Source organism: Triturus cristatus, chromosome 7, assembly GCF_964204655.1.
Source record: "Triturus cristatus chromosome 7, aTriCri1.1, whole genome shotgun sequence".
NCBI lineage: Eukaryota > Metazoa > Chordata > Amphibia > Caudata > Salamandridae > Triturus > Triturus cristatus.
Genome location: NC_140590.1, coordinates 433,547,355 through 433,558,830, shown reverse-complemented (window position 1 = coordinate 433,558,830; position 11,476 = coordinate 433,547,355).

The window sequence follows — 11,476 nt, the reverse complement described above, 5'->3', positions numbered from 1 at the left end:
TTTCAATTCATTTGCTCAATTCCAGTGGCTTCAATCTTTGATCTTGCCTGAAATTTCTGTGTGACGCCGTAAAGCCTTCCAATTTTCTACGTAGTTATCAGCTTAAAACCTTTGAATGTAATTGTTTGATGTTTTCCTCATAGATATCCCCTGAAGAAGGGCGAACACCACGCCCGAAATGCATTGGGAAAATCAAGCTACCCTCATTTTGTTATAGTACTCTGTAACATGAACTTTTTCAGCACGATTGGAGTGTGATTAAAGAACACTTCAACAAGAAGAAGCTTTGATTCGTTTCTCATATTCACGAATGTCTTTCGATGGTTTAGACATCAATATTGGTTTTGATGATGATTACAATTTTCTGATATGTTAAACAGATGACAAATTTCGTCTAACTTGTTACATACTCATCACTGAGTGTTTAGTGGTAGTGCAGTCCCTGTCTAGAGCGTCCCGCTCCAGTCTCTCACGCATTTTGAATCAAGGTGGCAGGGTGGAACCACCTCAGGGCCAGCACACCAAGCTTTATACAATTTTTAGAACACGTTATCTATTTGATTTTACCATTTAAACCTGAGTGCACGCCAGCTGTTTCTCTTTCTCACATTTATTGCATTAACTTCCACCCTCAACAGCTAACAGTTGCACCACATTCACCATGTCCTTCGAGGACATCCTCAACCTTACTGACAATAAGGCAGAAACTAAGGCATATAGCGATACTGAAGCCCAGGAAATCTATGGACTTATCCGGGAGGCTCGCACATTCGACGCCACACAGGGCTCAACCACGCAACAATTGAGACAATTGGAATATCTGATGCACCGTGAAATTAACCAGCGACTGCATGCCACCACTCTAGTTCAGTACCACAAAGCCAGCAGGATTCCGAGAGGGCTGAGACTACCACTCAGGCCCATGATGTTTAAGATGAATAAGAAATTTATGGAGAAGTGGTATTCCATTCTCAATAAATGTTCATTAGATTTAATTTTACTGATTGTGGAAGAACTTTCGAAGGTCTTGGTTGACCTTGAAACAGAAATTTCTGAACTACACGACTCTTTAAAAACACGCATGACCGGGGAAGATTGGTCACACTCCCTTGAGATGATTAATAACAAGTTGGATGGTTACGCTAAGGAAATTCATGAATGCAAAGTCCGTAAGTTTAGGCGAGATACCATTGACTATAAACTGGACGAGGTCTACTCTTGGGCGGAAGTTTACGCCCAAAAGCGAACTTTTTCAAAACCTGGAAATGCCTCATCTGAGGAGAGCGTTGTCTCTGTCAGTGACACTCGCTTAACCAGACCTCCGGTACCATCTTCAAGTGACTTAGGGGCTTCAGCCGTCCCATCAACTTCCAACACCAAGGTTTCTTTTTTAGAAACAAGCCCAGCGGCCAACAATCCACCCACGAACCAATCTTCCCTCGAAATAATCCCACCAAAACCCGTAGAGGTAGCGGAAAGCACAAAATCACAAAGCTCAGGCAGGTGACAGAAAAAACATTAGTTGTTAACATCTCTTCCTCCAGTTTGTCAGAATCGCAAATCGCTCTTCTCAACAAGGGAACATCCTTCGTTCCTACCCACCATACTACTTCATTTCAAACAGAAGTTGAACTTTACAAATTTATGAAAAAACTAAGATTGCGATATTTTTTCTCCACTCAAATTCTTTCCGCTCCAACGGTCAGTGAGATGGAATACAAGGAGTTTAAACCCAAAAGCACTTTTGTATCCCCTATGTCACACAAAGTGCTGGACACTTTTGAGTCACTGGTGAAACACGATTTATTACATCTTAGCACACCTTCAAAAAAACACCAGAATTTGACACTCAAGGACAAGACAGCACTTAAAAGCTTGAGGACTAACTCATCCCTCACATTTCTTCCAGCTGACAAAGGTGGTGCATTGGGTATAATGGACACGTGTTTTTATGAATCTGCAATCAGTGAAATGCTGTCTGATGAGTTTACTTATGTACCACTGCAACAGGACCCAACAGTAGAGTTTCAAGACATTTTGACCACCATCCTCAAGCATGCCAAAGACATGGAGTGGATTAATTCCAAAACATACGATTTTTTGTATAATAAACATCCACGCAGACCACTCATTTATGCATTACCTAAGATACACAAACGCCTTTCCAATCCACCATTTCGCCCTATAGTATCAGGGTGTGACTCCATTCATGACCCTCTTGGTCAATACTTAGATTACTTCTTGCAACTGTTTGTTCAGGCAGGTTCCACGTACGTACAAGACACCACACACTTTTTGAAAGTACTCAATAATCTCAACCTCCAGAGTCACGATGACATATGGTTACTGACAGTAGATGTTGTTGCCTTATACACTTCAATCCCACACTCTGAAGGTATCGAAGCGATCGAGTGGGCATTACTCCAAATGGACACCATCCCAGCCAACAAAATTTTCCTTTTAGAACTTTTGCATTTTTGTTTATTCCACAGTTATTTCAAATGGAAAGACAGTTTTTTCTTACACACTCACGGAACATCTATGGGTTTTGCGGGAGCTCCTAGCTACGCAAATATCTATATGATGAAATTTGAACAGGAGAACATCCTTAATGACAGGGAATGGACAGACAACCTCATCATATATCGTCGATACATCGACGATATTTTCATTATGTGGCAAGGCAATAAGCAGATTTTGGAATCGAAACTCTCAGCGCTCAATGATTTCAATCCCAGAATTCAGTTTACACACACATTGGACAAACACTCCATCTTGATGTACATATTGAATTATCATCCAATAACATCGTCACTTTTTTGTTCAAAAAATCCACAGACCGCAATAACATGCTTCTCTATGATAGCTTCCATCCACAATCCCTGAAAAGACATCTTCCTTATTCTCAATTTTTGAGAATCAAGCGCATCACTTCTGATACTACACAACTTCATACCACCCTTGAAGATTTCAAAACTCAGTTCTTGGCACGTGGCTACCCCAAAAAACTCATTGAATCTTCAGTTGAACGTCTCAATCAGGTATCCAGGTCAACACTACTTGACAAACACATAAAACCAGCTCAAACAAGGGAAGTTTATGTATCCAAGTTCTCGACCCTCTCTCCTGCCATCAAAAAAACCATCCTCAACAGATGGGACATACTACAGACTGAACCAGATTTTGGGAACCTGTTTAAAAATCCACCGATTTTTGTGTACAAACGCTCCAATAACTTGAAGGAACTCCTCAAGAGACGAGAACTCACCACTGATCTGGCACCCAAGGGTATGACTAAATGCTACAACTGTTCCCACTGTAATAATGTTATTACAGGTGTGTCGATAGCTCACCCCATGTCAGGTAAGCCGGTTAAATTTCATTTCACTGCCAACTGTAACACCTCAAATGTCATATACATCATCCGATGCCCTTGTGGCCTATATTATGTAGGCAAAACTGAGAGATCTTTACGTACCCGTATCACGGAACATAAAAGTCGCATTCGCACTAGAACTTTATCTTCACCACTTGCCAGTCATTGGTGTGATTCACACCACACGATTGCTCAACTTAAATTTAGTGTGATTGAAGTCATCACATCTCATAATGACCGTGACATGAGCAAATTTATTGTTCAAAGGGAATCCTTTTGGATTCGGTATCTCAATACCCTAAGTCCCAAGGGTCTCAACGACAAAATTGAGTTTGCATGTTTCCTGTGATTCCTACTCTCTTCCTTCACATAGAACAGAAGGGGGACAGGGTCGTCCTACAACGCACCAGAGCTTTAATCTTGATTTATGCCCGATTTCATTTTATCACTTTATCACTTTACTGTTCTTGTCAACAGCCCAGTGTCCCATGTCACTTTCATCACACCACATGACAGATTGGTCTCATTATGCATTACCCCTCACCTCAATTCACTAGTATTCACACTCACTCCGTGGTAACTGCCAGGACAACACTTTTCCATCTCATAGAGATCAAGTTCCAGTAGTAGTTTCGTACACATTACTGTAGTGAATTTTTAGTAGTCATGTTTTTCTTTTTCATTTAATGTACTTATACCAGTAGCGCGTTTTATTTGTTTGACGCTCTTACCTTTCTGTTAAAGACACAATGTCAGAACGTTAACTCAATATAGACTGTAAATAGGCAGGATGTTACTTGTGGACTATTAGCACTCATTAGAATGTATATAGGTAGAACACTGTTCATTTGACATTGACGATTTAAAGTTTTTTGTATTCAGTTTTTCGTATGCTGTTATTCCGTAATACAGGTGTCATTCACCTCTGGAGCACTTCCGTTGTTTAGGCCGTATAAGCTTGTCCTTTCACTCTGTCATTCACTCGCAACCGCTTTTCGTGCACTTTTTGTCCTGCTCATTCTGTCTGTCAGAGCTCTTTTCCCAACTCAAGATGGCCACCCCTGGTTATACCTTACATGCATCGCGAGTCCTTCTTTCATGTTTTACACTGAGACTTCCCCACGTGAACGCAACCCGGACACCGCCGATATTTACGGGCGGGATTCAGCAGCTCACACAACTTTCGGACCCAGAGCGCGGAGACAGAGAGTATTTTCCCAGGTACCCTGCTTTACATGTTCTAATTGTCAGGTCTTTCCGCACGCACCACACACCCTTTAACCCCCTGCATTTACCTATTTCCCGCAGGTTTTCCACCTCCTTATCTCACCGTTCCGCTTGTGTACTATATAGTGCACTGTTGTTTTCCAGTAAAGTGACCCTTAGCGTTCTTCGGACGCTCGGTGAGTTTTTTTAGCATGTTTCCCTTGCATGTCCGATCATTGTCGGAGCACCCACACTGCTTCGCAGAGTCCTTTTCAACACCTTACGAGACACGTACCCTTCTTTGCATTTTTGCAGGTAACCTCATTCCATCGCTTTCATCCTTAAACAGATACCAGCCTTGCTAGCTTTTTCAGGTATTATAGTCATTACCACCTGGATACGTCTTGGGTCTAATCTTTCGCGCACGACGATCTTTGATTTTTAGCACACGGTGATTTTTCCTTCCTTTCTTTTTTCCGCTCTCATGCTCTGGACCACCCTTCTCCCCCTCAGATGTCTAACAGATTTTTCTCAGACTCTTTGGTGACGTGCTTTCACGTTTCAATTCATTTGCTCAATTCCAGTGGCTTTAATCTTTGATCTTGCCTGAAATTTCTGTGTGACGCCGTAAAGCCTTCCAATTTTCTACGTAGTTATCAGCTTAAAACCGTTGAATGTAATTGTTTGATGTTTTCCTCATAGATATCCCCTGAAGAAGGGCGAACACCACGCCCGAAATGCATTGGGAAAATCAAGCTACGCCTCATTTTGTTATAGTACTCTGTAACATGAACTTTTTCAGCACGATTGGAGTGTGATTAAAGAACACTTCAACAAGAAGAAGCTTTGATTCGTTTCTCATATTCACGAATGTCTTTCGATGGTTTAGACATCAATATTGGTTTTGATGATGATTACAATTTTCTGATATGTTAAACAGATGACAAATTTCGTCTAACTTGTTACATACTCATCACTGAGTGTTTAGTGGTAGTGCAGTCCCTGTCTAGAGCGTCCCGCTCCAGTCTCTCACACTTTTACAAAGTTGGCACTTTCTTGTCCCAAACAACTGTGCCTTTCTGCCAGTCTTCCGTATCACATGACTGTGAATTGCTGTGATTTGGGGTATGTGCAGTGCTTCCAGACAGTGAGACAAAGGTGGCCTAGGTATGGACAGGATGGGCCATCCTGACATGATGGCTGGGAAGGGCTTACACTTCAAAGGGTTGTGCCTATATCACACACACAAAGGAACCTGGCACCAAGCCTGCCCGGCCTTTTGACCCCACTTACACTTCAAAGGGCTTTGCCTACAGCACACACAAAGGAACCTGACACCAAGCCTGCCCTGCCTTTTGTTACCCTAGATAGTTTGGAGCCTGGACTAGGGGAATAGGAAGAATAGACCAGGTCTATTTTTGGAGATGGGTCAGGGAATTCCCACATACAAAGACTGCCAACAGGTATAAGAAGCATTGGCAAAGCCAATATGTTTTGCCTTTGTAAGATCTAGTGACTTTGTCAATGCTTTTTAGACATGTTGCACAGCAGCACAGCCAGCAGAAGAAAACTGGGCACAATCAGGAGGCTGTGATAGGTCCATGCTCCATGGCAGGGACAAATCCCCAGAAAGAATGCAGGACAAAGTGAGCAGCAAGAAGGAATTAGGTGGCATGAGCTGTAAGAACGAAGGAAACAAGAGTGAGGTGGAAACCAACCAATGGTAAGCACTGGTAAATAATGGGTGGGCTCAAGACAATTTTTGGGATTTTTTGTGAACAATAGTTTTTGCAGACAGCGCATGTGAGCTGTAGGAGAAATCTAAAAACAGGACCTTCAGAAACACTTCTCAGAGCACTCCTGGACCTGTTGAAGATTCAGAATAAGGATTGCCCTGCTGCTAGAAGAACTTGTCTATGGCTGCTTGAAGGACTGCGTTGCTTCTGAAGAAGGAAGTTTGGACCTGCTTGGCTTGAACCCAGATTACCCAGAGTGACTCCAAGGGTCCGTTGGCATACCTGTTTGAGCTACTGGGACACAACATGCTTCCAGAGGCCTCCCTATAACAGCTCAGCTGACATTTTACTTTCTGGAAAGGGGGTTCTTGGCCCCCGCAGACTGCCCTTAAACAAGGGAACTCAATACCCCATCGGCCTTTGTGCCAGGAGGCGCTAGTGCTACTAGCTGCGAAAAAGGGGGCGTGGCCTGATTGCACTACAAAAGTGCTAATTGCTGTCTTATTGGGCAGGACTCACTGGGGCTCTGCCCAGGCAAAGCCTGGACCTAGGGTAGGCCCATTCTGCATTCCGTCAGCTCCAGTGATAGGCAGGGCTAGGCCACTACCCCTGGGCTTTTGGTGGACTGCTGTCTGGTGCCCCTGACTGAAACCATAACCTTCACAGGTACATTTCAATCTCAGCCCCTGTCTACACTTTGCTTGGGACAACACTGGGAGGTTTTTGCCCTCTCGTTGCTACAGTTAAGAATTCAGGACTGAGGTGACTGCCGGCTTAGTGTGGGGTCTCCTGAACTGTGCACTTTGCTTCTAGTTCTTCTTTTGTGGTTTGTGTTTGAAATCTCTTTTATTCATTTTACATTCAACAAAGTTATAGAACATCCTCAATGATAATATAAGCATCAAGCAAGGATGCTACAAATATATCGGTCTATGTCGTATCAGATTTGCTTGTCCATAAGCTTTAAGAACCACTGAGCTCTGTCCAGGCTCGCCAGCTAACAGGTATGGACATTATCTGTGAAAAAAGAGTTAAGTCAGAGATGGTGTAATAACATAGATAATAACACATTTTCCTCTCTTTGTATGGCAGCTATATAAAAAGGGATGAATAACTACAAAAGGAGGGAAAGAAAAAGAAAAGAATCAAGAACTAGAGAAAAGGGAGGGGGGAGTCCCAGGGGGAGATGGGAGGGTGTTGGAGCAATTCTCCCGATTATGTATTTGGAGATATTCCCCAACTCAGGCCCCAAGAAGTATCCTACCCCGTAAGGAGGAGGAGAATTGAAGAGAGGGTGGCGAGATTGTAGTGAATATTATATTTGTTTCACCACATTCTGGGAAGCCCTCCCTTCTTAGGATCAAGTCATCTTCAAATAGCTGGAGAGCCCGTAGACAGGGGAAACGGAGCAAGCATGTTTTAATTTAGATAAATGTTGTAACCAGGGATTGCCATATGCATGTGAATTTGGCATCAGCGTGCACAAGGCCGCTGGAAAGAAGCTCCATCGCCAGTCCCAGAACCAACCCCCAGGAGTGTTCCGTATGGGAAACCCTAGTACATCTTTGATGTGGCTCAGCACCTCTTTCCAAAAGATCATCAGGAGTGGGCAGGACCTCCATTTGTGAATAAACGACCCAGTGTCTGCTCTACATCGCGAACACAGTGCCATGGAAGTGGAGAACATTCTTTGGAGACAAAGAGGGGGTATAATACCAGCATGCCATCACTTTGTAGGCCAACTCTTGTTGTGTGATACTTTTAAAGATGTTAGGGATGTCTCTCCATAGCTGGTCCCAGTGTTCAGGGGGGGCATCTTCTGCAATGTCTATATGGCTCAACCGTTGGTAAGGGTGGAGAGGGCGAGAGCGTTGCAGGACCTTGTAGGTTTGGGAGATCAGGCCCCACGAACCATCGAATGATCGTACTAACAATTCAAAAGGGGTCAGTGGGCGCATGGCTCCCAGTGTATTTTCAATATTATATAACCAGTGCCTAATTTGATAATACTGAAAGTGTATCCTGGGAGGAAGATGATAGTCTTGTCTACATTGTTCAAATGCTTAAAAGTCTGTCCCACGAAGAGTTCAGCTATCGTACGACATTCACCCGCCTCCCAAAGCTTGAAAAGAGTTAGGTTGTAGGGCCGGAGGGAAACCATGGTTGTGGGCAAGGGGCGTGTTAGGGGAGGGGAATGAGGTAAGCCCATATCTGATCGCTTCCTTGTCCCATATCTCCAGGACCGTTCTTGTGGGGGTAGCGATATAGGCACCGCGGGGACGTGCTCTTTTTTGGTAGCAAGGCCAGGTCCCAAAGGGGGCGACAGGTCACCGCCCTGTCCTTACGAAACCAATGTTTCTCGCTTTCGCAAACTACCCACTCTGAGATAAAGGGCAAATGTGATGGCCAATAATTAACAAGGAAATTTGGGCATGCAAGACCCCCTCGGTCTTTTGATGTCATTAGAAGTTTGTTGGAAAATCTCGGTCTTCCCTTGCCCCAAATAAAGGAGTTCACCTCAGTCTGAAGGCTTAGAATGTCCAGTTGGGGGTTAGAGGTCAGAAGTGCCTGGAAGAGATACAATAGTTTGGGCAAAATAGACATCTTGACCGCATTAAGACGGCCCAACCACGGTATGGGGAGCGATTTCCATCTTCTAAGATCCTCACTAACAGAGCGTCTGTACTCTGGCCAGTTTTCCTGGGTCCAAGAGTCCAGTGTGGCTGTGAGATTAAGCTCCAAGTATCAAAAAGAATGAGGGGCCCACTGGATCTAGTCCTTTTTTTAAATTAATTTTTTATGGGCTGTATTTTATTTGTTTGTATCTCAGTCTGTCCTTGTACTGTTTATACTGAAGTGGTCCAATGAGGGTGAATGCATGTTTACATCTCTAAAGCTAACCTACTGTTGAGGAGTCAGGCTCCTCTAAGTGCTTTACTATAGCATGTTACTAGTGCTGTGATATGCTTCAATTTAGTGGTTTTAATTATATAATGGGTCCCTTTAAGGAACAAATCCCTCTGGTTGATAATTCTACCCTGTTATTATTTTCCTTGTTCAAAGGGGTGTCCCAAGTCAGCGTCTCTTTTCCTATTGTTGGTTTCCTGCAGTTATTGCATATTGCTACCCATCATGGTGTAAAGGAAGGCATCTTGGTGCTTCGCTTGCTCCTTCCCTCCAATGAAGTGCACCTCAATAGACTGCATGTTGGAGAGGGCAGTAAGGGTTATAAGCAGGGAAATCGCCCTCACAGAGAGGAGATTGTCCCTAAACTCCTGTAATAATCCTGCATCCTTAGATGAGGCCCACCTGGAACTGTTGTCTGGACCCCCAGTAACTTGTTCAAATGTTAATTCTTCTCAGATGGAATTGGTGGATAATTCCTGCACTGGAGGGCACAAGGACTCTATCTAGTCTAAAAAAAATCAAGATGGGTCAGCGATGCAGGTTATCTGACACTGTCACTCAGACAAATTCCCAATAGATAACATGCCAGTGGTGGCTCAAGGGAGCTCAGTGGTTCAGCCTTCAATGTCCTCAGAGATAGACACTTCTTTATCTCTATCTGACTCTGGTCAGAAAGAGCTGCCAATCGACGACTACGTCGATAAAAAGAAAGTTTTTATTTGGTCTGAGCTTGCACCGATTTTCACTCATTTGGGAGCCCTTCAAACCTAGTTCATGTCCTTTTTGGCACAACGATCTCAAGCCCTGCCTAACCCTCCAAAAGCTGCTTTGCCCAACCCTATTGGCCCACCCTGACAACCTGATTTAACTTTGACAGGGGCTTCTTCTTCTGCCTATCCTGTTTCTTTACTGCCCCCGGTCACTGACTTACCAGCCTCCATTTCTATGGTAGGGGGTGTAGAGGAACACACAGCTAACTTTGGCTTTTCCTCTAACTGCACTATCAGAAATCTTCCTCCAGGTGTATGTCCTTATGTGCTGGTTCTGACTGGTGACTGGAAAACAGTGTGAGGAGACATATGGGGAGCTGCGCAATAAAGTATTGAATAGGCTAGCTCGAAATGTTGATTTTTCCCCTTGCCTTTGCTGATGGAATTCTGTTTACATGAAGGATCGGCTGGATAGGCCCCAGTTCTATCATCTCTCAAGGGGATTGTGTCATTATCAATTTTAGCACATGTTCCATAGTTCCTGTACCCCTTGGGTTCTTCTATAAGGCACACTTTGTACAGATGCACTCCCACAAACCTCAGTGTACGGTAGTGCGGGGGTGAAGGGGACATGTTTTTTTCAATGAGATCCGCCTCTTCATCATAGAGCTACTTGGCCACCCCTTCCGTTCCCTTTAAGGACTGTTCTAACGTACCTATAAGGAACCGATTCGATATCATATCAGAAGCAGATCGACTGCACCAATCTGCCCTGAAAAGTTTGTCAACTGAATTTTCCAGGGAGGTTGTCACCATGGATAAGGGGCCCGGAGTAGGGGTAATAAGGTCCGGTTATTGTTTCTTGCTTGTGAGCTGGAATGAGGCAGGTTTAAAGCATAAGATATCAAATTTAGGTTGTCTGACCTTTATTTATAAATTTGATGTTGTTGTCATAGTCAATCTCATGCAGGGGATTTTCCTGTTACTCCTGCCCTGCTTTAGCCTCTTCTCATGGGAGAGCCAAGGGGCAGCCTTCTCATCTGAGTCAAATTAAATCTCAAGGCTGTAATCTCAGTTGTTCCGACAGGCAACCCTGCAAACCAAGTACTGCTTATTAAGGACACTTGAGGCTCCTTTTGTTTTTATCTGGTAAACTGTTAGAGCAACGATTTTACTAATACCTTGTATTCTTTATTCAAGGAGCTGTTCTATTTCATTATGAGGTTGAAAACTGTAGAATCTGGTACCACATTCCAACCTCGATTTTTGTTAAGTGGTGATTTTAAACTGGGGAATTTGCCCATAGAGTTAGGCTTCTGGGGCTCAGTAGTTGACGCAGCCCCGGCTAATGTAAGAGGGAAGGAGCTGTCGAAATTTGTTGCCCAATATGACTTTGTAAATGAATTTAATCATTTCTGATGTGAAGGGACTAGCATTCCCACCTATGGAGGGAATGGGGGTGTCCGTTATCAACTGCATATTTGCCTCCATTCGCCTTCTGCAATGGTGCTCTAATGGCTCAACCATAGAAACTTCATGGG